The 27055-nt window shown below is 46.5% G+C and overlaps 1 protein-coding gene across 4 annotated transcripts in view; it reads right to left on the bottom strand.

Moving 5' to 3' along the window:
- LOC121569489 (MAGUK p55 subfamily member 3) overlaps positions 1 to 26619 on the bottom strand; it is a 53157-nt gene extending 26538 nt beyond the window's left edge. For 2 of the 4 annotated variants that reach the window (XM_045213654.1, XM_045213655.1), the window contains exon 1: positions 26449 to 26617. The gene's annotated coding sequence lies outside the window, so the exon portion shown is untranslated. Of the gene's footprint in view, positions 1 to 26448 lie in introns of all 4 variants that reach the window. The other 2 variants (XM_045213652.1, XM_045213653.1) reach the window with 2 other exon arrangements.
- Between the last annotated feature and the right edge of the window lie 436 nt (positions 26620 to 27055).

Raw genomic sequence — 27055 nt, 5'->3', positions numbered from 1 at the left:
CCCGGCCAAACTGAGCAATCGGGGAAGAAGGGCCTTGGTCAGGGAGGTGACCAAGAACCCGATGGTCACTCTGACAGAGCTCCAGAGTTCCTCTGTGGAGATGGGGGAACCTTCTAGAAGGACAACCTTCTCTGCAGCACTCCACCAATCAGGCTTTTATAGTAGAGTGGCCAGACGGAAGCCACTCCTCAGTAAAAGGCACATGATAGCCCGCTTGGAGTTTGCCAAAAGGCACCTAAAGACTCTCAGACCATGAGAAACAAGATTGTCTGGTCTGATGAAGCCAATATTGAATTATTTGGCCTGAATGCCAAGCGTCACGTCTGGAGGAAACCTGGCACCATCCCTGCGGTGAAGCATGGTGGTGGCAGCATCATGCTGTGGGGATGTTTTTCAGCGGCAGGGACTGGGAGACTAGTCAGGATCGATTGAAAGATGAACGGACCAAAGTACAGAGAGATCCTTGATGAAAACCTGCTCCAGAGCGCTCAGGACCTCAGACTGGGGCGAAGGTTCACCTTCCAACAGGACAACGACCCTAAGCACACAGCCAAGACAAGGGGTGGCGGTCTGTGTATATTTGTACATTTACATTTTAGTCATTTAGCAGACGCTCTTATCCAGAGCGACTTACAGGAGCAAGTAGGGTTAAGTGCCTTGCTCAAGGGCACATTGACAGATTTTCACCTAGTTGGCTCGGGGATTAGAACCAGCGACCTTTCGGTTACTGGCACAACGCTCTTAACCACTAAGCTACCTGCCTCCTTGTAAACAACAGCTGGTGCACAAAATCAAATACTAAGGAAGTCTCGAGGTTTTGCTCGCCTGAGGTAGAGTATCTTATGATAAGCTGTAGACCACACTATTTACCAAGAGAGTTTTCATCTATATTTTTCATAGCTGTCTATTTACCACCACAAACCAATGCTGGCATTAAGATTGCACTGAATGAGTTGTACAAGGCCATAAATCAACAGGAAAACGCTCATCCAGATGCAGCGCTCCTAGTGGCCGGGGACTTTAATGCAGGGAAACTTAAATCCGTTCTACCTAATTTCTACCAGCATGTTAAATGTGCAACCAGAGGAAAAAAAACTCTAGACCACCTTTACTCCACACACAGAGACGCATACAAAGCTCTCCCTCGCCCTCCATTTGGCAAATCTGACCATAACTCTATCCTCCTGATTCCTGCTTATAAGCAAAAACTAAAGCAGGAAGCACCAGTGACTCGGTTAATAAAAAAGTGGTCAGATGACGCAGATGCTAAGCTACAGGACTGTTTTGCTAGCACAGACTGGAACATGTTCCGGGATTCTTCAGACAGCATTGAGGAGTACACCACATCAGTCACTGGCTTCATCAATAAGTGCATCGATGATGTCGTCCCCACAGTGACCGTACGTACATACCCCAACCAGAAGCCATGGATTACAGGAAACATCCGCACTGAGCTAAAGGGTAGAGCTGCCGCTTTCAAGGAACGGGACTCTAACCCGACGCTTATAAGAAATCCCGCTATGACCTCCGACGAACCATCAAACAGGCAAAGAGTCAATACAGGACTAAGATTGAATCGTACTACACTGGCTCTGACGCTCGTCGGATGTGGCAGGGCTTGAAAACTATTACAGACTACAAAGGGAAGCACAGCCGCGAGCTGCCCAGTGACACAAGCCTACCAGACGAGCTAAACCACTTCTATGCTCGCTTCGAGGCAAGCAACACTGAAGCATGCATGAGAGCACCAGCTGTTCCAGATGACTATGTGATCACGCTCTCCGTAGCCGATGTGAGTAAGACTTTTAAGCAGGTCAACATTCACAAGGCCGCAGGGCCAGACGGATTACCAGGACGTGTACTCCGAGCATGTGCTGACCAACTGGCAAGTGTCTTCACTGACATTTTCAACATGTCCCTGACTGAGTCTGTAATACCAACATGTTTCAAGCAGACCACCATAGTCCCCGTGCCCAAGGACTCTAAGATAACCTGCCTAAATGACTACCGACCCGTAGCACTGACGTCTGTAGCCATGAAGTGCTTTGAAAGGCTGGTCATGGCTCACATCAACAACATTATCCCAGAAACCCTAGACCCACTCCAATTTGCATACCGCCCCAACAGATCCACAGATGATGCAATCTCTATTGCACTCCACACTGCCCTTTCCCACCTGGACAAGAGGAACACCTACGTGAGAATGCTATTCATTGACTACGGCTCAGCATACAACACCATAGTGCCCTCTAAGCTCATCACTAAGCTAAGGATCCTGGGACTAAACACCTCCCTCTGCAACTGGATCCTGGACTTCCTGATGGGCCGCCCCCAGGTGGTAAGGGTAGGTAACAACACATCTGCCACACTGATCCTCAACACGGGGGCCCCTCAGGGGTGCGTGCTCAGTCCCCTCCTGTACTCTCTGTTCACCCATGACTGCATGGCCAGGCACGACTCCAACACCATCATTAAGTTTGCCGACGACACAACAGTGGTAGGCCTGATCACCGACAACGATGAGACAGCCTATATGGAGGAGGTCAGAGACCTGGCCGTGTGGTGCCAGGACAACAACCTCTCCCTCAACGTGACCAAGACAAAGGAGATGATTGTGGACTACAGGAAAAAAAAGAGGACTGAGCACGCCCCCATTCTCATCGACGGGGCTGTAGTGGAACAGGTTGAGAGCTTCAAGTTCCTTGGTGTCCACATCACCAACGAACTATCATGTAACGATCCCTGCAGTCTGAGTCGGTTTCTGTCTGGGTACTAGTTTTTCTGCTCGGGATCTCCAGTTTCCCGAGGGTTCTGGAACGCTCCCTGCCTGGTTGCCGGGCAACGTGGCTAGGCGGGAGCTCTCTTGATTTCCGCACCTGCATCCCATCAGCAATCTGCACACCTGGTCCTGATCATCACCCTTCTTAGGCTCTGTCCTAACATCCATTCCCTGCCGGATCGTTAGCCATGAACAGTATGTTTATCAGCGGATCAGTCTTAGAGCTTAGAGCATTAGTTTTGTTGTTTTGCACCTTGTTTGCTTGTTGTATGCTTACCTCCGTTTTGTTCTCCCTGCAGTCACTCGTCCGGAACCTTCACCCAACCTCTGCCTGATGGTCGGCGGCTGCCGAGCCATCATTGGACCAACTACTGCACCCTCAACAACTCATCCACGCCGCCCGCTCTGTTCCCTGGATTATTCAGCAGCACTCGTGGATCAGTTAAATAAACACTCACCTTTGACACCACTTACCTTGTCCTGGTCTGCTTCTGGGTTCTGGCTTAGTAAACCGTGACAGAACGATCCGGCCAGTAATGAACCCAGCGGACCTGGACTCTGTTCGCCATGCCATTACCCATCAGGAGAAGATGTTGGGCCATCATAGCACGGTACTACAGGAGATCGCGTTGTCAGTTCGGAACCTTTCTACCGGTCTGACGGAGGTCCAGAACCAGCGCAAGTTTCCGGTGGAGGATCCACTACCGGTTTCACCCATCTCGCCTGCCGCTTCTGGAGCTGTGTCCTTCCGTGAGCCCAAGGTTCCGACGCCGGATAAATATGAGGGGGAGCTGGGAAGATGCCGTTCCTTCCTTATGCAGTGTGGGTTAGTGTTCGATCTACAGCCCTACTCTTATGCCACAGACAAGGCTAGGATAGCCTTTGTGATTGAGTTGCTGCGTGGTCGAGCGCTGGAGTGGGCTTCAGCCGTTTGGGAACGACAGGATCCCTGCATGGCTTCATACCAGGGGTTCACGGCCGAGATGAGGAAGCTCTTCGACCATTCCGTCCGAGGGAGGGACGCAGCTAGGCGCCTGTTTTCGCTTCGCCAAGGAACTCGCAGCGTGGCCGACTTCGTGATCGAGTTCAAGACGTTGGCTGTGGAGAGTGGGTGGAATGAGGAGTCTCTGCAAGCGGCCTTTTACCAGGGTCTGTCGGAGCAGCTCAAGGATGAGTTGATCTCCTATCCGAGCCTAGTGACCTGGACAGCTTGGTAGCCTTGTCTATTCGGATGGATAATCGAGTCCGAGAGCGAAGGAGGGAGAAGCAATGGGTCCCGTCCAACCGATCAGCTTCTCAGGTTCCAGTCGGGTCAGGGATTGGACCAGAATACGTCGATCATCGTCCACCACACAGGATTAGTGGAGAGGTCCTGTCTCCCGATTCTGAACCCATGCAAGTGGGGCGGCACGGGTTAACCAAGGAGGAGCGCCAACACAGACGTAGGACTAACTGTTGCCTCTACTGTGGTGGTTCGGGACATTACCTCGCCACTTGTTCCCGGCGGTCGTCAAACTGCGCGGCTCGCTAAAGTTGGGAGGACTTTTAGCGAGCCAGTTTCGACCTCTCAATACCTCTGTCAGACCCCGTTTCCCGGCTACCCTTATGAACAGGAATCAGAGCTTAGCGATTAACGCTTTTATCGATTCAGGTGCCGATGGAAGCTTTCTTGATGCCGAGTTGGTGGAACAGCTGGGGCTTTCCAAGGAGCAATTGCCGAAGCCATTGAAGCTACCACTCTGGACGGCAGTAGTCTGGCACGTATCACGATGAGGACTGAACCGGTTAAGATGCTGTTGTCGGGGAATCATTCTGAGATGATTTCATTCTTCATTCTGCCGTCTTCCCATGTTCCTCTGGTCCTTGGATACCCCTGGCTGAAGGAACACAATCCCACGTTCGATTGGGTGACGGGCAAGGTAACGAGTTGGAGCCTTGATTGTCATGCTAACTGTCTCAAGACTGCCTGTCCCCATTCGGTTCCCAGTCAGGTGATTGAGGCTAAACCCCCAGATTTGTCCCTGGTTCCCCGAGACATATCACGATTTGGGGGAAGTGTTCAGTAAGCAGAAGGCTCTGTCACTCCCTCCCCACCGACCATATGATTGTGCCATCAACCTGTTCCCTGGAGCTGTCTACCCCAAGGGAAGGTTATACAGTATCTCCCGACCTGAACGTGAGGCTTTGGAGACCTACATCAAGGAGTCCCTAGCTGCTGGTCTCGTTCGGCCCTCGTCATCACCCCTGGGGGCAGGATTCTTCTTTGTGGGTAAGAAGGATGGCTCTCTTCGACCGTGTATTGATTATCGGGGGTTGAATGACATCACGGTCAAGAACAAGTATCCCCCTGCCCTTGATGAGTTCTGCCTTCGACTCCTTACAGGGTGCTACGGTGTTCACCAAGCTAGACCTACGCAATGCGTATCACATGGTCCGGATCAGAGAGGGGGACGAGTGGTTGACGGGTTTCAATACACCGATGGGTCACTTCGAGTATCAGGTGATGCCGTTTGGACTGACCAATGCTCCAGCGGTATTCCAGAGTATGGTGAACGACGTCCTGAGAGATATGATCGGTCTCTTTGTGTTTGTTTACCTGGATGACATTCTGATCTTCTCGAAGGAACCTTCCCGACCACGTCCAGCATGTCCGGCAGGTTCTGCAGCGATTGTTGGAGAATCGCCTGTTCGTGAAGGCCGAGAAGTGCGAGTTTCACGCCCACACGACATCCTTCCTCGGGTACATCATCTCCAGGGGAGAGATTAGGATGGACCAGGAGAAGGTTAGAGCGGTTCTGGAATGGGCCCAGCCCGGTACGAGATTGCAGCTCCAGAGATTTTTGGGGTTTGCGAATTTCTACCGCAGATTCATCCGGGATTACAGCCGTGTGGCCGCTCCGTTAACTGCCTTGACTTCCAGTATCAGGACCTTCAAGTGGAATCCGGAGGCGGATCGAAGCGTTTCTGGATTTGAAGAGGCGATTCACCAACGCACCGATTCTCTCTCAACCGGACACGGCCCGTCAGTTCGTCGTTGAAGTGGACGCGTCTGATGTGGGAGTTGGCGCCATCCTGTCGCAGCGATGCTCCACGGACAGTAAACTCCATCCCTGCGCCTACTACTCTCGTCGCCTTTCGCCTGCGGAGAGGAACTACGATGTGGGTAACCGGGAGCTTCTGCGGTGAAACTTGCCTTGGAGGAGTGGCGCCACTGGTTGGAGGGGGCGGAGCAACCGTTTATTGTCTGGACTGACCACAAGAATCTTGCTTACGTGCAATCGGCTAGACGCCGCAACTCCCGTCCAGGCCAGGTGGGCGTTGTTTTTCGGACGATTCAATTTTTCCCTGACGTTCCGACCTGGATCTAAGAACGGCAAGGCGGACGCCTTGTCCCGGATGTTCTCCAAGACGGAAGAGAGTGGGTCCAAGACCGAGACAATTCTCCCCCGGAACTGCGTCGTGGGAGCAGTTATGTGGAAGATTGAGGAGGAGGTGATGGCGGCCCTTCGGACGCAGCCCGGTCCCGGTAACGGTCCACCCGGGTCGGTTGTTTGTGCCTGAGTCGGTTCGTCCTGCTGTCCTCAAATGGTCCCACGCCAGCAAGATGGCTTGTCACCCTGGCGTGGCTCGGACGATGGCGTTTCTTCGCAGACGTTTTTGGTGGCCTGCCATGGCCGAGGATACTCGGGGTTTTGTTGCTGCCTGTCCAGTGTGTGCGCAGAATAAGAGTACCAATCGGCCCAGCTCTGGACTACTTCACCCCCTTCCTATTCCCCGCGACCATGGTCGCATCTGGCCCTGGACTTTGTCACTGGGTTGCCCGCTTCTGAGGGGAACACGGTCGTTCTGACTATCGTGGACAGATTCAGCAAGTTCGCCCACTTTGTGCCAATTGCCAAGCTTCCCTCTGCCTCGGAGACGTCCGAGATCCTGGTCAGGGGAGGTTTTCAGGGTCCACGGTTTGCCCAGTGATATCGTTTCCGACCGTGGCCCTCAGTTTACCTCTGCTGTCTGGAAGTCCTTCTGTTTGGCCATTGGAGCTACAGTCAGTCTCACATCTGGTTTTCACCCCCAATCTAATGGTCAGGCGGAGAGAGCCAACCAGAAGATGGAATCCACGCTACGCTGCCTTGTCTCTTCCAACCCCACCTCCTGGGTCTCTCAGTTGCCTTGGGTTGAGTATGCCCACAATACTCTCCCTACATCTGCCACTGGGATGTCTCCCTTCCAGTGCCTGTATGGCTACCAACCTCCCTTGTTCCCTTCTCAGGAGAAGGAGCTCTCAGTGCCCTCTGTTCAGGCCCATATTCGTCGTTGCCACCGGACCTGGCATCGGGCCAGAAAGGCACTCCTTAGAGTTTCGGACCGGTATCAGCTCCAGGCGAATCGTCGCCGGATCCCCGCTCCCACCTATACCATCGGAGATAGGGTCTGGTTGGCCACACGGGATCTTCCTTTACGGACTGAGTCTAGGAAGTTGTTACCGAGTTCATTGGTCCGTTTGTGGTGGAGAAGGTGATCAATCCAGTGGCAGTTCGACTCAAACTACCGAGGACGCTCAGAGTCCATCCCACCTTTCATGTCTCCTGCCTCAAGCCTGTTTTCCTCAGTCCTCTGTTGCCTCCTCCGCCTCCTCCTCCTCCTCCTCGGATGATCGGAGGTGGTCCTGCCTACACGGTGCGACGCATCATGGATTCCAGACGGCGGGGCCGGGGTTTCCAGTATCTCGTGGACTGGGAGGGGTATGGTCCTGAAGAGAGGAGTTGGATTCCGCGGCGACAGATCCTAGATGCTGACCTCATTCGTGACTTCTACCGCCTCCATCCTGGCGCTCCGGGAGTCCGCCCGGTGGCGTTCGTCGGAGGGGGGTACTGTAACGATCCCTGCAGTCTGAGTCGGTTTCTGTCTGGGTACTAGTTTTTCTGCTCGGGATCTCCAGTTTCCCGAGGGTTCTGGAACGCTCCCTGCCTGGTTGCCGGGCAACGTGGCTAGGCGGGAGCTCTCTTGATTTCCGCACCTGCATCCCATCAGCAATCTGCACACCTGGTCCTGATCATCACCCTTCTTAGGCTCTGTCCTAACATCCATTCCCTGCCGGATCGTTAGCCATGAACAGTATGTTTATCAGCGGATCAGTCTTAGAGCTTAGAGCATTAGTTTTGTTGTTTTGCACCTTGTTTGCTTGTTGTATGCTTACCTCCGTTTTGTTCTCCCTGCAGTCACTCGTCCGGAACCTTCACCCAACCTCTGCCTGATGGTCGGCGGCTGCCGAGCCATCATTGGACCAACTACTGCACCCTCAACAACTCATCCACGCCGCCCGCTCTGTTCCCTGGATTATTCAGCAGCACTCGTGGATCAGTTAAATAAACACTCACCTTTGACACCACTTACCTTGTCCTGGTCTGCTTCTGGGTTCTGGCTTAGTAAACCGTGACATATCATGGTCCAAACACACCAAGACAGTCGTGAAGAGGGCACGACAAAGCCTATTCCCCCTCAGGAGACTGAAAAGATTTGGCATGGGTCCTCAGATCCTCAAAAAATTCTACAGCTGCACCATCGAGAGCATCCTGACTGGTTGCATCACCGCCTGGTATGGCAACTGCTTGGCCTCCGACCGCAAGGCACTACAGAGGGTAGTGCGTACGGCCCAGTACATCACTGGGGCCAAGCTTCCTGCCATCCAGGACCTCTATACCAGGCGGTGTCAGAGGAAGGCCCTCAAAATTGTCAAAGACTCCAGCCACCTTAGTCATAGACTGTTCTCTCTGCTACCGCACGGCAAGCGGTACCGGAGTGCCAAGTCTAGGTCCAAAAGACTTCTCAACAGCTTCTACCCCCAAGCCATAAGACTCCTGAACAGCTAATCATGGCTACCCGGACTATTTGCACTGCCCCCCCACCCCATCCTTTTTACGCTGCTGCTACTCTGTTAATTATTTATGCATAGTCACTTTAACTCTACCCACATGTACATATTACCTCAACTACCTCAACTAGCCGGTACCCCCGCACATTGACTCTGCAACGGTACCCCCCTGTATATATAGCCTCCCTACTGTTACTTTATTTTACTTCTGCTCTTTTTTTTCTCAACACTTTTTTTTGTTGTTGTTTTATTTTTACTTTTTTTGTAAAAAATAAATGCACTGTTGGTTAAGGGCTGTAAGTAAGCATTTCACTGTAATGTCTGCACCTGTTGTATTCGGCGCATGTGACCAATACAATTTGATTTGATTTGATTTGAAGACAACGCAGGAGTGGCTCAAGACACATCTCTAAATGTCCTTGAGTGGCCCAGCCAGAGCACGGACTTGAACCCGATCGAACATCTCTGGAGAGACCTGAAAATAGCTGTGCAGCGATGCTCCCCATCCAACCTGACAGAGCTTGAGAGGATATGCAGAGAAGAATGGGAGAAAATTCCCAAATACAGGTGTGCCAAGCTTGTAGCGTCATACCCAAGAAGACTCAAGGCTGTAATCGCTGCCAAAGGTACTTAAACAAAGTACTGAGTAAAGGGTCTAAATACTTATGTAAATGTGATATTTCAGTATTTATTCATTTTTGTGCAAGAATTTCGAAAAACCTGTTTTTGCTCAGTCATTATGGGGTATTGTGTGTATATTGATAAGGGGAAAAATCTATTCAATCCATTTTAGAATAAGGCTGTAACGTAACAAAATGTGGAAAAAGTCAAGGGGTCTGAATACTTTCTGAATGTACTGTAGTTCTCCCTAGAACCCTTTCTGTAGGGTTCTTCATAGAACACCCTGTGTATGGTTCAACCTAGAACCTTCTATGAAGGGTTCTTCCTAGAACCCTCTATGAAGGGTTCTACAGAGAACCCTTTTATCTTTGGAGGGTTCTTACTAGAACCCTCTATGAATGGTTCCACCAGCCTTATTAGCCTTTAACATTTAATGATTTAATACATTACATATATCATAAGGCCTTTTTTTGAGGGCCTAGTTATAACCTAACACAGTGGTTCCCAAACTGTGGGGCGCACCCCCCTATTACTCTTGAAAGTTGTATTAGTAGAATTCACAAGGCGCATCAGTTTTCCTCTTGTCATGTCAGTCATTGCAGACCTTAGAGAGCTATTTATAACTTAACAGAAATTTTCATATCATTGTTCAGATCAACTAGCCCATGTCAGCTAACGTTTCTTAGCTAGGTTTTTTAGCCCATAGATTTTGTTGCAATGTTTGATTTACTCAAATATCACATGAATTCACATTAGACATGGCAAAATGTATATAAATGCAAAGAAATTAGCTTTAAACCTGCAACATTTTTGCTCCACCAACAAGAGGGGTGTGAACAGTTTGTGTCATGAACAGTGCTTGTACCCATTGAAATAGACATGGCGCACGTGTGCATGGAGGGCTTGGGATGTTCCCCAATGTTGGAAGGGGGGCCTGAGTGGAAAACTTCGCAAACCCCTGCCCTAACACAGTGGTGTTAGGAAACTCCTGGTTTACAGGCAACATCAGGCCTGCAAGTCACATTATGCTGGCTTGCAAAGTGATGATTAATTCCTATTGGAATCTAGCCAGAGTTAGGATATCCAACAAGTGGAATTTTAAATAACCCACAACCTCTATTCAGAATGACTGCCATGGTAGGGAAGATTGAATACTGAGACTACCTCAATCATTCGGTTAACCGAGTGGCGCAGTGGTCTAAGGCACTGCATCGCAGTGCTAGCTGTGCCACTAGAGATCCTGGTTTGAATACAGGCTCTGTCGTAGCTGGCTGCGAACAGGAGACCCATGGGGCGGCGCACAATTGGCCCAGGGTAGGGGAGGGAATGGCCAGCAGGGATGTAGCTCAGTTGGTAGAGCATGGCGTTTGCAACGCCAGGGTTGTGGGTTCGATTCCCACAGGGGGCAAGTATGAAAAAAATAATAATGAATGCACTCACTAACTGTAAGTCGCTCTGGATAAGAGCGTCTGCTAAAATGTAAAAAAAATCTAAACTGGAACAACCATCTCAGTAACGGATGCAATAAGTCCAACCACTAACAGATTGGATTAGTTTAGAAAAATGTATGCTATTTATCTTTTTGTAGCATAAGATTTATCAATCAAACAATTCTGAAAATCACCCTGCAATAGAGCATGCTGCGAAATATGATATGTGATTCTATGTAGAACCCTTCTTGCTTTCCAAAGAACCCTTCTTGCCTTCCAAAGAACCATCAAAGAACCCTTGCTTCCAAAAACGGTTCTTAGGATGTTAAAGGTTCTAGGTAGAACCCTTTGCCTTACAAAGAACCCTTTTGGAACCCTTTTTCTAAGAGTGTACACTCATACAAAAAAGCACTGATTCCAATACAGCATCAGCATATTTCTCCCAGCTCCCCCAGCCCTTTCTCTTCCTCCTCTCCTACTGGGGTAACCCAGGGATACGGTACGATAAGGTACGGTAAGGCAGAGTAATGGACAGAGTGCAAACTTACACCAGGCCTACGGATCAATACCCTCGTCACTCCTCTTTGTGCACTCCATCTTTTATCCTGCCTTCACACCACAGACAGCCACCCAGTATACACCCTCCCTGACTATGATCTACTGCTATTGTGTCCCAAATGGCACCCTGTTCCCTATATGTGACTCGTTTCAGGAAACTAGGCATATGTCGTGGGTCACTACTTCACAGGAGAGCCATTTGAACGTAAACGTAAAAAAAATATAAAAAATAAAAACGTTTTTAAAAAAGCGTAATGAAATTGTTGCCAGCGGAGCTGGTTAGGCTGTTTTCATGTTATCCAGAGGTAAACAAATCAGAGGTAAACAAATAATCAGCCAGAACGTCAAGTGTGCGCTCTGAACGCTCCGAGAGCGAAACGAGTTGGGTGGGGCTAAAGCTTAAGAGGGTGTGAACGATGCTGGATGAGCGTAGACAAAGAAGAGCTCTTCACTAGATACCAAAACATTCAAAGGCCATTTTCTCAAAAATGAGTTTACAAGTTTATCAACTTTGAAAGCAGAATTACTTTCCCAAAAAACAGAATTTCAAATGTTGCTACATAACACCGATTTGAGCCGGTTGGTCACATATAGTCCACTACTTTTGACCACAGCCCTATGTGCCCTGGTCGAAAGTAGTGCACTATTGGAATAGAGTGCCATTTGGGATGCATACCTAGACTGTGGGAGGCAGAGTGTCACTGTACTGTAGACTATATGCAGCCACTGTTGCCAGCAAAGCCAGTGTTAACACTGATGCCACCACTACAGCCACAGCTGATTCAATACTATTGAAATGCTATTGAAATTCAACTAACATTTTTCAAGTCCTGATTAAACAACAATTACCACATATGCAAGTGCATCTTACGCTTCCAAATTGCACCCATTACACCCATCAAAACACAGACACACACACACAGACTCAGAAACAATTAATACACAGGCAGATCCACTCAGTCGCACTCACACTCACAGATGCCAAGCCGAAGGCTATTTGGAAGGCAGGCACTTCAAACAGTGAGGCTACAAAGGACCTGACTTGTTCAAGCAAAACACAGAATCCTCAGCATCAGCTCAGCCAACCAGCCAGACAGATGGAGAGATAGAGATAGAGAGAGAGAGGGAGGGAGAGATAGAGAGAGAGAGAGAGAGAGAGAGAGAGAGAGAGAGAGAGAGAGAGAGAGAGAGAGAGAGAGAGAACAACTAACTGTAATATATGGAGCTGGAGGGGAAGAGGGGAAAGAAGGAGGTAGGCGGCAGAGAATGTAGATGGAGAGATGGATGGAGGTGTTTGACACTCACCTGCGAGGGTGTTGATGCTAAACTTACATGTCAAACAAAATAAAACGAAGTATAGGGTTGGATAACAATGCATTGCCCTGTTCTCTCTCCTGCAATGACTGACACATCCATGGCCCACTTTGACATCTCTATTGGCAGAAACAGAGCTTCCACTCGTGGAAACGGTTATATAACACAATATATGTGATATATATAAGCTTGTTGATGTATTTTATCTTTCATAAGGACAAGCTGCATTTAGCTCTGCATGCACAATAACTAGTGAGGTGGAGAGTGCTTCATGTAAGGTTTAAGCAGGTATAATAATAGCTCTTTCCAGGTGTAGTGTTGTAACCCAGAGTGTATCCTCCTATCAGAGTGTGCTTCAGATCCTTCCTCACCGTGCTGCTGCGATGCTACGTAATTACAGCAGGCTTAACTCCTACTGAGACAGCAACCAGCTCATGAATTATGAACACAGAGAATGAAAAAGTGAGAGAGGGATGGAGAGATGAGAGAATGAGGAGGTAAGGAGGGAGGGAGGATGCCTCTTTCTTGTTCTGTACCTCCTGTGAGAATAGAAACTTCTGTTCCCAAGTGCCACACCACAAGGGTAGCCATTTTTTCACTGAGAAGATGAAGACAAAAAGAAAAAACATAAACACAATTCTTTCTTGGAGATGCACTAGAATGACAGTTGGTAACAATCTAACTGAAGCAGTAGGCCCTATACTCTCTTGAAAAACCCCAGCACGAGAGCATTCTTAGAAATGCCATGTCTGTCGGCTTTATTGCAAGATGGCGCCGACAGACATGGCAGCTCCGCTTCTAGCTCCTAAGCAACTTTGCAGTATTTTGTTTTTTTGTGTGTTATTTCTTACATTATTAGCCCAGATCTTTTTTTTGTCACAAGCATTTCGCTACACCCGCAATAACATCTGCTAAATATGTGTATGTGACCAATAAAATGTCATTTGATTTTGATTTGAACAGTTGACAGCAGTCTTGCTGATGCAGTATACTCAAGGACAACTCGTGACAAAACCCAGCAGGAGAGCTACAACATCAACATTCAATTACATGCACTATATGTGCCTATTGCCTACGATGGGTATGTATGTATCCCTTTAAAAGTTCCCCTCCTCCCTCTAACCGCTCCTTTGACAAGCAGAATCAGTGGATGGGGAACAGAAATAGGGAGATCAAATTTTTATATCTCATTTTCCTATGTGCAGAGACTGAGGTTAATAAAGACAGGGTGGGAATGCCTAATAAATCGAACCACAAAGACGGCCGAGAGAATTGGAGCTGCAGAGAGAAGAGAGGAAAGACAGGCTCACAGTGCCTCAACACACTTATCATACTCTCAAATGAACAAACCATACAGTCACAAAGATACAGAAAGATAGAAAGTTATAAAAACAAAGGCCCTCTAAGACATGCACAGAAAGACACCTGAGGACAGGACAGGGAAACATACACACACAGCACCACGCAGGCCCACATGGTGCCATAGGCAGGTAGCAGAGGCATCAGTACCTTGATGGTGTTGATTAGAGGCCTGGGTAGAGGCCTGGGAGGAGGCCTGAATAGAGGCCTGGGAGGAGGCCTGAATAGAATACTGGGTAGAGTCCTGGGTAGAGGCCTGGTTAGAGGCCTGGGTATACCTGACAGCCACAGGAGGCTGCTGAGGGGAGGACAGCTCATAATAATGGCTGGAATGGAGTGAATGGAATAGTATCAAACACATGGAAACCATGGAAACCATGTGTTTGATGAGTTCGATACCATTCCATGTATTCCTTTCCAGCCATTACTATGAGCCTGTCCTCCCCAATTAAGGTGCCACCAACCTCCTGTGCTGACAGCAAGGTTGTAACCTTGGCCTGGGTAGACCTGTCTCAGCCTCAGCCTCTCTCTTGGAACAGCAGGGGTCTCCTAGTCTGACAGGCATCATACTGTGTGACAGGCACCATACTGTGTGACAGGCACCATACTGTATGACAGGCACCACACTGTGTGACAGGCACCATACTGTATGACAGGCACCACACTGTGTGACAGGCATCATACTGTATGACAGGCACCACACTGTGTGACAGGCACCATACTGTATGACAGGCACCACACTGTGTGACAGGCATCATACTGCTCTACAACCCCATCACCCCAGGCAACAAGACACAGGGGTCATAGGCTAGAGTTTGCCCCGGAAGAAAAATCAGCAGGAAAATTGTCATCATCTTCATCATTTTAACCACCAACCATATCAAAGACTACAATCCATACTATAGCATAAATTATAATGACTCTACTAGATTCTAGGGAATAAAATGGAAGCCACCATACTGGACAGGAGCAGTGTTAGCAGAGGACAAATTAGTAAGGGACCATCCTAGGTGAAAGATAAATATGGATATATAGCATCTTTACAGCAGTGAGAGGAGCTTGGTCCCCCACTGCACATAACATAATGTTGTCTCTCTGAGTCTGCTGGGAGGATGACATCACCTCCAGGGCAGGTTGCACAGTCCCATTGTGAGGTCATCAGAGAGAGAGAGGCAGTGTGGAGGCACATCTAAGTAGGACCCGGGGGTGTGATGGAGCCAGGATTAGGAGGAGGAGGGGGGCGGAGAGAAGCAATGAGGATGGGGATTACATTTGAGACAGGTCTGTGGTTAGGGGACAGGGGACAGGGGACAGGGGACAGGGGACAGGGGACAGGGGACAGGTTCACGGGGGGAACAGGGAGGGGTGTCAACTGTAATGGAGCTCAGTGATCTATGGTAATAGGGTGCGTCCCAAATGGCACCCTATTCCCATATAGTACACTACTTTTAACATGTCTCACTTCAACTGGGCTGTAACCATCAAATGCTAGCTCCTGTCAAATACACTGACAAAAATATTCTAGCAGCACAAACTGATAAATACTGCCAAAAGGATTCAAAGACAACACATAAACACCACTGCTTCTTATCTAGCTGCACTGACTCAGAAAAGAATCACCAACGTGATATTTCCATTTCCACTGAGAAATATTCTCGACATTTCTCCTTGACATTTCTCCTCAAATTAAATTAAGCTTACACACGCAAACATGCTCGTCTGTGAAGTTATGCAAAACTCAGAACTCAGCCAATCAGATCCTAACCTCCAGAATGAATCCCTCGTCCACAGAGACTGCATGTATTAGTGTCGCCCAGTGGATTACTGCCAGTATGGTGATTCATGCGTCAATGTATTGACCTTTGGTTTACATACATAGATAAAGTATGTTGAATGGACATTCTCATTCAGTTAGATGGACCCAAAGATTGAGATCACACAGAACAGGACTCGCACAGCATTCATGCTCAAATTCTATCAGTGGTGGATAAAGTACCCAATTGTCATACTTGAGTAAAAGTATAGATACCTTAATAGAAAGTTACTCAAGTAAAAGTGAATGTCACCCAGTAAAATACTACTTGACTAAAAGTCTAAAAGTATTTGATTTTAAATATACTTAAGTATCACAAGTAAATGTAATTGCTCAAATATACTTAAGTATCGAAAGTAAAATAATAAATCATTTCAAATTCCTTATATTAAGCAAATCTGATGGCACCATTTTCTTGTTTTTAAAATGTACGGATAGCCAGGGACACACTCCAACACTCAGACATTATTTACAAAAGATGCATTTGTGTTTAGTGAGTCCGCCAGACCATAGGCAGTAGGGATGACCATGTGTTCTCTTTAAAAGTGTGTGAATTTCACAATTTTCCTATCCCACTAAGCATTCAAAATGTAACGAGTACTTTGGCTTGTCAGGGAAAATGTATATGTACTCACATATGTACATACTCAGACTTTCTGTCTCTAGGACCCTCCCACAGAACTTCTGTCTCTTTCTTTCTCCAAAAAGCCAAAACAAGCATTTCTCTCTCTCTCTCTCTCTCTCTCTCTCTCTCTCTCTCTCTCTCTCTCTCTCTCTCTCTCTCTCTCTCTCTCTCTCTCTCTCTCTCTCTCTCTCTCTCTCTCTCTCTCTCTCTCAAATCAATTCAATTCAGTAGACAATTACTTACAGTACATTGTCAAAGTATACATATAACAAAAAATGGTGGGACCAATAGCAATAAGGCATCAATAATAATAGTAGTAGTTGTAGTAGTAGTAGTGGAAATGGGATTACCATTAACAGCAACTACAACAACAATATGAATGGTAATACAGTTTTTCTCAATTGCTAAAACACAATTTCTGAAACCTTGCTCCATTTCCTGAAAACATTAAACACAAAACCTCATCTTCAAGCACTATTTACAAAACCTCTGACTCCTCTCGCAAAATGAAACATTCGCCTCAAAACAGTTTTACATGTGTTCAAAATCAAACACTGCTCTCAAATCATAAACAAAGTGATCAAAATGATATACACTCTCAAGCAGTCAGTAAACAATACACCGAAAAATAGAAAACACATTGTTCAAAACATACAGTTCTCAGGGAGAAGTACATTTTTAATCTCTAAACAAATTTCATATTTTTCCGTCATTGTCTTTTGATGAACGAAAACATGTTCTATCATAGTAGCTCAAAATGGATCAGAAATTACTACTCTGCTTTGCTCTTTGCAATTTTGTTTTTTGTTCTTCCTCCTCCTTGTACCCCTATTTTTACAGTACTGTACCCTGCATCTCACAAACTTGTCCTTTGTCTCTGTGATACTGTAATTCTTGTTCTTTGTTGATATGAACCTGCAACCAGTCAAAATCTATTGAGCAGTCAGTACTGTTAACAAATGGAAAGCACAATGTTCAGGGCCATACAATATGTCCATTGTACAGTATACAGCCTACAATGCACTGTACTACAGTATACAATACTAAAAGGGACAAAAATCAAAGGAGTAAACATGTGATCAATGTGCTTCTTCTTGTCTTTGGGCTGGGTCAGGCCAGAGCACTTCGTCGACATCACAAGCAATATTGTCCCTCCTGAGGCAACGGGGGAAGAAGCCTCTTGTGTGCCGTATCCAGCCCTGACATGATTCCTCACCTATATCACCACAGGCTAAATCCATGGCTTGCAGCAGATTTACTCTGGTGTAGGGTTGTCTATCATACACTTTCCATCTCCAAGAGGAGAAAAACTCCTCAATCGGATTCAGGAAAGGCGAGTATGGAGGGAGGTACAAGTTCATAAACTGCCCATTGATGTCAAACCATTCCCTTACCTGAGCAGCTCAGTGGAAACTGACATTGTCCCACACTATCACATAGGTGGGAATGGGATTCTCATTTAGCTCTTGACCCTGCTGCTCTTGAACCTGCTGCTCAAATAAAATATCTCTTAGATTGGCAATAAATCTTAGAAGGTGCTGGGTGTAATATGGCCCGAGTGTAACATGGTGATGTAGAACACCATGGTTGCTGATAGCAGCACAGATTGTGACATTGCCACCTCGTTGACCAGGGACTTCAACAATGGCCCGCTGTCCAATCATGTTTCGGCCTCTCCTTCTCCTCTTTGTTAGATTGAAGCCTGCTTCATCGACAAAGATGAACTCATGGGGTCTGTCCAAGGATTCCAAGTCAAATATTGTCTGTGTAGAAATACAATATACTGTATGTAGGATTTTGTAAGTCGTACACAGACAGTGCTATACTGTAGAGTACAATTAGGCCTACTGTATGCACTTCTGATTCACATACATTGTATGTACTGAAGAGTAATGTCATTCACATAGTATGTGTTAGTACTGTAGACAATCTGGATGACAGTAAATCTTTCTGAATGTACACTTACTTGCACATACTGAGCTCGCAGTTCTTTCACCCTTGGTGAGTTGCGCTCAAAAGGTACTCTGTATACTTGTTTCATTCGCATCCTGTTACGATGGAGGACACGTCAATTGTGGAAATGCTCACACTGTCGATTCCCTGGAAGTGTGTGTTGTCTTGTATCACTCGTTCCTGGATTTCTCTGAGTCGTATTGCATTATCTTGAAGGACCATGCCAACTATAACGCCCTCTTGCTCCCCAGTGAATATAGCTGTCCTTCCACCTGCATGTGGCAGCCTTGCAATTCTACAAAAAGTAGTTGTGCAGTTACAAACCATATTCATGCAGTACAATATATACAGTGATTAACTTTACAAACGTCTATTGAAACAGCTGCATATAGTGTAGTACAGTAAATTTGCAATTACAAAAATACAGTAGTACACTGTACCTGTTCTCTTCTCTGAATGTCCTTACTATGGTGGACACAGAAAATCGGCTCAAATTGGGTTGCACTCTAAGTCCTGCTTCCCTCATTGTCAGTCCATGGACAAGAACATGGTCTATGACTGTTGCTCGAATTTCATCAGATATTTCCACTCTTTGTCTTCCTCTTCCTCTTCGTCCTCCTCTTCCTCTTTCTTGCCCTCCTCCTCCTCTTCCTCCTCGTCGCCCACCTCGCATACGCACTCGTCCTCATCCTCTCACATTGTTTATTCTATCCATTCTCAGACTTTCTCCTTCCCACCTTCAACAACCTGTTTGCTCTCTGAACTGGCTTATATTGGTTGTGTCGCATCATTTGAAACAGGTTAAATCAATTTTGAGTGGTTGTGTTCAATCAATGTGTTCTCTATTTGTATTTGATTGTTGCCACTTGTGTTTACCAGTATGGATGACATGTGCATTAGAGTGCAGAATGTGTTTGGAGAATGAGAATGTGTTTAGAGTTTTGCTGAAAAGTCTTAAGTGAGATCTGCAAATTGTGTTTTACCATGTGAAATGGTTTAAGGTATTGACAACAGACTGCATAATTAGCTAAATGAGTCCAGGCAACTGAGAACTTTGTTCAGCCAATGGGTTTTAGTGTTTTAGCAATTGAGAAAAACTGTAATAATAATACATTAAAGCAATAGTAATAGGCCAGTCTCAACATGACTGAGAAGCCACATTGCATGGTATGAAAGCCAAAACAAAACAAAAAGGGAAATATTATTGACATTACATTGCACTTCTAACTGGCTGTCCATCACACATATTTGGCTGCCAAAACATTTAGGCTTTTCACCCAATAAATATGAGATTTTTTCTTCATATTTTATAGTTTCAAAATCTTTTTAAAAATTATATATTTATTTATTTTTTGGTGGGGGGGGGTGGATCAGCTTAATATTGCAGATAGATTGTATCTTCTATCAATGTAATTGTCTGCATCACTTCCAATCCCCCATGTTTTTTTATATATATACTCCCCTTTATTATTATGTACTCCTGAGTGGCGCAGTGGTCTAAGGCACTGCATCGCAGTGCTAACTGTGTCACTAGAGATCCTGGTTCGAATCCAGGCTCTGTCGCAGCCGGCCGCGACCGGGAGACTCATGGGCGGCGCACAATTGGCCCAGCGTCGTCCAGGGTAGGGGAGGGAATGGCCGGCCGGGATGTAGCTCAGTTGATAGAGCATGGCGTTTGCAACGCCAGGGTTGTGGGTTCGATTCCCACGGGGGGCCAGTATAAAAAAATATGTATTCACTAACTGTAAGTCGCTCTGGATAAGAGCGTCTGCTAAATGACTAAAATGTAAATGTAAATGTAAATTACTTTTCAACCCCGCCATCCTTTCCCTACTTGGAGTAAATTAGTGAACAACAATGCCCAGGCCTCTACTTCCGGTCTATACTTACTATCTACACCTTATGGACAGAGTTAATTTTACAATAATTCTATGATATATATATATATTTTTTTTTTTGCTCCTGAACTTCTTCTACTCTCAACCTCTCCGATCATTTTCATGATGTCCATCCGGTTTGCTTCTATATGCCATATCTTTCTAACTGTGCTCTTTCCCAAAAGCTCCCAACATACAACCTATATACTTATTATGGACACAGTATGCTTACATTATTAGCTATCTTTGTTATTATTTGTTGTTATTTGTTATTAGTCCCATCCTTCAACTCTATTCAATACCTCCCATCTATCTCTTAACACCATCCATATAGGATTTCTATTTGCCATATATATTTCAACCGTACTGTGATGTTTTACAAAAGTTCTGAACCTTTCTATTCTCATTGCTTCTACAGATTGTGAATTAAAAATAAACATTTTTGCTAAAAGTATTATTATATTATTGATTGATTGACTATGACTTTTCAGATTTTCAGTTTCAAATTCTTTGTACTGAATGATAATTTTGGGAAAGAAAGATTCTCTTAGGTCTGAGTGTTTGTCACAGTGTAATAGGAAATGCGTCTCTGTCTCTACCTCTCCCCGGGGGCAGAGTGAGCACAGCCTGTCCTCTCTGGGCAGATAGGTTTGCCTGTGATGACCGGTCTCTACAGTCGTGGTCAAAAGTTTTGAGAATGACACAAATACTAATTTTCACAAAGTCTGCTGCCTCAGTTTTGATGATGGCAATTTGCATATACTCCAGAATGTCATGAAGAGTGATCAGATGAATTGCAATTAATTGCAAAGTTCCTCTTTGCCATGAAAATGAACTTAATCCTAAAAAAACATTTCCACTGCATTTCAGCCCTGCCACAAAAGGACCAGCTGCCAACATGTCAGTGATTCTCTCTTTAACACAGGTGAGAGTGTTGACGAGGACAAGGCTGGAGATCACTCTATCATGCTGATTGAGTTAGAATAACAGACTGGAAGTTTTAAAAGGAGGGTGGTGCTTGAAATCATTGTTCTTCCTCTGTTAACCATGGTTACCTGCAAGGAAACACGTGCCGTCATCATTGCTTTGCACAAAAAAGGGCATCACAGGCAAGGATATTGCTGCTAGTAAGATTGCACCTAAATCAACCATTTATCGGATCATCAAGAACTTCAAGGAGAGAGGTTCAATTGTTGTGAAGAAGGCGTCAGGGCGCCCAAGAAAGTCCAGCAAGCGCTAGGACCGTCTCCTAAAGTTGATTCAGCTGTGGGATCGGGGCACCACCAGTGCAGAGCTTGCTCAGGAATGGCAGCAGGCAGGTGTGAGTGCATCTGCACGCACAGTGAGGTGAAAACTTTTGGAGGATGGCCTGGTGTCAAGAAGGGCAGCAAAGAAGCCACTTCTCTAGGAAAAACATCAGGGACAGACTGATATTCTGCAAAAGGTACAGGGATTGGACTGCTGAAGTCATTTTCTCTGATGAATCCCCTTTCCAATTTTTTGGGGCATCCGGAAAAAAGCTTGTCCGGAGAAGACAAGGTGAGCGCTACCATCAGTCCTGTGTCATGCCAACAGTAAAGCATCCTGAGACCATTCATGTGTGGGGTTGCTTCTCAGCCAAGGGAGTGGGCTCACTCAACAATTTGCCTAAGAACACAGCCATGAATAAAGAATGGTACCAACACATCCTCCGACAGCAACTTCTCCCAACCATCCTTTTCCAGCATGATGGAGCACCTTGCCATAAGGCAAAAGTGATAACTAAGTGGCTCGGGGAACAAAACATCAACATTTTGGGTCCATGGCCAGGAAACTCCCCAGACCTTAATCCCATTGAGAACTTGTGGTCGATCCTCAAGAGGCGGGTGGACAAACAAAAACCCCCAAATTCTGACAAACTCCAAGCATTGATTATGCAAGAATGGGGTGCCATCAGTCAGGATCTGGCCCAGAAGTTAATTGACAGCATGCCAGGGCGGATTGCAGAGGTCTTGAAAAAGAAGGGTCAACACTGCAAATATTGACTCTTTGCATAAACTTAATGTAATTTTCAATAAAAGCCTTTGACACTTACAGAATGCTTGTAATTATACTTCAGTTTACCATAGTAACATCTGACAAAAATATCTCATAACACTGAAGCAGCGAACTTTGTGAAGAACGATACTTGTGTCATTCTCAAAACTTTTGACAACGACTGTATAGCCAGACTGTGCTCACTGAATCTGTACCTAGTCAGTGTTTTCCTCAGTTTTCTAACAGTCACGGTGGTTAGATAGTCTGCCACTATGTACTGTCTGTCTGCAGATTTTGTTGTGAGGATACAGAATCAATACACCATTTGTTTTGGTATTGCCCTCAGGTAGCCTGTTTCTAGTCTGTTTCAGGTTCAGGAATGGCTGAAAAAGCATAACATTAATCAAAAATGGATCCTAGAAATAGCATTGTTGGGAGATCTGGAGAGACCTGGTCAATCAAATACTAATATACTAATACTCTTAGTAAAAGTATTTATCTTCAACTCGCAATCTGTGGATTCTATTTGATTAGATAGATTCAAATTGTATGTTAAACAGCATAGTTGAAAGATATATGGCGTGTAGAAATCCGAAGAGGGTGGCCAGCAGAGATAGGTGGGATGGGCTGAGGGAAGCTGAGGGTTGGGATGTGGAATTGGAGACAAGTGGGAGTGGAGTTACTGGGCGGGGGATAGAATGACGGTCAAAGATATATATATTTTGAATAAATAAAAAGTATGTTTGAATGACACTGAGGGGCAACATTGTTACATCTAATGCCTGTTTGCCTGAGGCTGATGCCGCGCAGGTGTTTGTACGCATGTAGCTGGCTGAGGGGACTCTTCTCTTGTTTCTTCTCTTGACATTGTAGGGCTGTGTGAGGAACTGTTTTGGGGTCGCATGTTTTTAGATGGTTGTAAAATTTGATGGCTCTTTTATCTATTCGAATAAGGAGGGGGTATTGGCCCAATTCTGCTCTACATGTGTTCTTTGGAGTTTTTCTTTGCACTTGCAATACAGTCTTGCAAAACTCTGCATGCAGTATTTCGACTGGATGTTTGTCACATTTGGTAAATTCATTATTATTATTCTCTCTCTCTCTCTCTCTCTCTCTCTCTCTCTCTCTCACAGTCCCCAGTCGTCCTTCCCTGTTCCCCGGAGGGGTCCTTCCTGACGTCAACAGGTTCAACAGCAGGAGATAATTGAACATGCTCCAGTGGGCCTCGCCTGCCTCGCTGCTATCAACAGACCCAACAACAAGACCCAGCCGGGCCCAGCACCATTTGTTCCTTCGCTATCAAAACTGCACCCATAAGAGCCCCTCAGGCAGGCTACTACAGTACAGCCACCGTATGCTACCTGCCTGCCGGGCCCTTATGTTGTTGTAGTAGCATTGTCATGGCAAATGTCAGAGATTGCTGAGAGCATAGATTGCCTGGCTGGGCTGATGATGTTGGGTGAGACTCAGAGGGCTGTTCCAGTAGACTGAACTGGAAAGAAGCACAGATCTGTGACTCGCATAGCATGATCATCTTCTTCTAATGACCACTGCTCCTATAAAGGTTCAAAGTGATGCTTATCTGTCTGGTTCTTGGTGTGTCACACCATTAATGAGATGTATACCAGGTGCAAGTTGTATGAATCACTGTGCTTGCTTAGCAAGTACCGCTTCCTCCTGATTTGGCTCATACCAAGGCTTGAACCCAGGACCTCTGTCTTGCAAACACACGTGACTGCCCTTCTGAAGTGTCTTACAAGTCGCGCCACGGAAGAGCTAGCTATTAAGAGGCATAAGTGGGGACACTTCAGGCTGAGGAGTGAGTTTAGCACATGCCCATGTGCTACATTCACCCCTCAAACTCACTCCACAGTTACCCCAGCTCAACTGCAGATCCAATGGTCCACCCTTCTGAAGCGTCTTACCAGTCACGCCACGGAAAAGCTATTTGGCAGCGCACTATTTGGTAGTTAGCTTAGACAGGCACACACAAATCTGTGAGGGATGGGTGAGTCAAAACAAATTAGTGGGTTATCAGTCATCCAGAGGCCTTAAAGTGGCAGGCATGGTCATATAGATCTCTCTCTCTCTCTCTCTCTCTCTCTCTCTCTCTCTCTCTCTCTCTCTCTCTCTCTCTCTCTCTCTCTCTCTCTCTCTCTCTCTCTCTCTCTCTCTCTCTCTCTCTCTCTCTCTCTCTCTCTCTCTCTCTCTCTCTCTCTCTCTCTCTCTCTCTCTCTCTCTCTCTCTCTCTCTCTCTCTCTCTCTCTCTCTCTCTCTCTCTCTCTCTCTCTCTCTCTCTCTCTCTCTCTCTCTCTCTCTCTCTCTCTCTCTCTCTCTCTCTCTCTCTCTCTCTCTCTCTCTCTCTCTCTCTCTCTCTCTCTCTCTCTCTCTCTCTCTCTCTCTCTCTCTCTCTCTCTCTCTCTCTCTCTCTCTCTCTCTCTCTCTCTCTCTCTCTCTCTCTCTCTCTCTCTCTCTCTCTCTCTCTCTCTCTCTCTCTCTCTCTCTCTCTCTCTCTCTCTCTCTTCACCTTACTCTCTGCAGTAGTTAGTGAGACTACTAGAAATGGTACCTGAGTATGGATTGATATACGCCAAGAAGTTATTCTGTTATTCTGCTATCCCAAGGAAGCACAGCTGAAACATATCATTGATTATTGAACTGAAGCTGTCTGGAACCACATTATATAGATGTTAAAGGGTTGTAAACGACATGAGAAAGTGAAAATTAATTGCTTCCTCATTAGGAACAAAAAGAGCTCTTTGGACAAAAGGTCAGCCATCACATTATAAAACAGCATTGGCCACTACTTTAAAGCAAAAAAACGATGACCGTTTGGAGGATGAAGCGTTCACGGTTTGGGTCAAAACTGTCTAACCCACGTTTAGGGTCAAATGCTTCCGTTCTGAGCCTGTGGGTTTATATTATACACGTATTATACATTACATATGTTATGTTGCAGGCACCAAATGCTATGTTACAGAAACCAAATGTTATGTTGCAGGCACCAAATGTTATGTTGCAGGCACCAAATGTAATGTTGCATGCACCAAATGTAATGTTGCATGCACCAAATGTTATGTTTCAGGCACCAAATGCTGTAGAGAGTGGCCTGATGCCAATACCAAATGGCTTCTAACTCAGTATGTCAGTACATCAACATTCTACACAACAGTCAGTGAGTGGGAGATGACACGCAGCGCATACAAAATCTAAAATCAGTGAGAGATGATAAACCTACCCCCCCCTCTGCACCCACACACACCTGCCTCCACACTGACTAAGTGATGAACATTTTCTCACTGACAGCCCTGATCAATAATGAGGCAGACTGTGTCTTGTCTAACACCTCTGCTCCACGATACTGGCTACTGGCTACTGGCTACTGGCTGCACAAACACACAACTAATCCACTGCCACTGAACAGCACTGACAGCAGCAGCAGGCAGGTTACCATACTTGGCCAAGGTCCAAATGTGTCTTTCACATACAACACATGTTACCCTCACTACTAGCCCCTCAATCTTCCTCTAACCGACATGTATTTTACAGCAGCTGAGACATGGACTTTGGCAAACAGCCAAAACGCTGTCTCTTTAGTTACAATCACACACACAAGCACATACACACACACAGGCATGCACACACATGCGCACAAGCGCACATACACACACACACACACACACATACACAGGGAGGTGACAACATCAGGAATCTCATGTTGAGAACACACAGGCGAAGTAGCAGTGCGGTCCAAGGAATCCAAATATCATTCATCATTTGCAATATGGAGGAAAACCTTCAGTGTTGACATTTCACATCCTCCTTGCTGCATGGTGTCAGTCAATCCCACCCCGCCCCCTCTCCTCTCCTCCACCACGCACTAAAACATCCACACCGTTCTAATGGCCAGGCAGGCTCACTTGCTGGGAGCTCCCTCTATTTCTGCTCTTTCCTCTCTTCCTCTCCCTCGCCCTCCCTCCATTCCCACTTCCTGTCTGTGTAGCATCCTCTGCCTGATGCGCGCTCTCTCCCTCTCCCTCTTCCTCCCTCCTTCTGTCATCTTCCTCTCTCTGCAGTGCTACGGTGCTCTGCTTTCCTCACATCGCCAGCCGGCCAGCAGAGAAGAAACACACAGGATAACACAGAGCATCTTCCTCTAGCTGACGCTTCACAGAAAGACTAGAAATACAAAACAGCAGCAGACATGACAGTAATGTACACACAGACTTACCGTTCTCTCTGTCTCTCTGTCCTTCTCTCTCTCTATGTGTCTCTCCTTCCTCACTGCAGCCACACTGTTTATTTCGCTCTGATTCCTCCTCCGGCTTCTGCGCTCACAAACCTGCTGCTACAGAACGTCCGCCTCCTCCCCTCTCTCCCTCTCCCTCTCCCTCTCCCTCTCTCTCCCTCTCTCTCTCTCTCTCTCTCTCCCTCTCCCTCTCCCTCTCCCTCTCTCTCTCTCTCTCTCTCTCTCTCTCTCTCTCTCTCTCTCTCTCTCTCTCTCTCTCTCTCTCTCTCTCTCTCTCTCTCTCTCTCTCTCTCTCTCTCTCTCTCTCTCTCTCTCTCTCTCTCTCTCAAATCTCCTCTCCCCTCACGGTCCTCCCTCCCCTCCCCTCCCCTTCCCCCAGCCTACTTGCTCTACTGCACTCTCTCTCTCTCACACTACACCCCCCTCTCTCTCTCTGTCTACAGCATCAGAATGCTTTGGAGCTGTATTGGAGCTGACAGCTGGGATTTTTATATTGCTATCTGCTATGACATACACAGGGCATACTGTATATGATCAGTACCCTCCTGATCAAAGCATCTATTCTCCTCCATTAGCCCTCTCTCCCTCT

The sequence above is a fragment of the Coregonus clupeaformis genome, unplaced genomic scaffold, assembly GCF_020615455.1.
Source record: "Coregonus clupeaformis isolate EN_2021a unplaced genomic scaffold, ASM2061545v1 scaf0136, whole genome shotgun sequence".
Lineage (NCBI taxonomy): Eukaryota > Metazoa > Chordata > Actinopteri > Salmoniformes > Salmonidae > Coregonus > Coregonus clupeaformis.
This window is presented reverse-complemented; position numbering and strand designations above follow the sequence as displayed.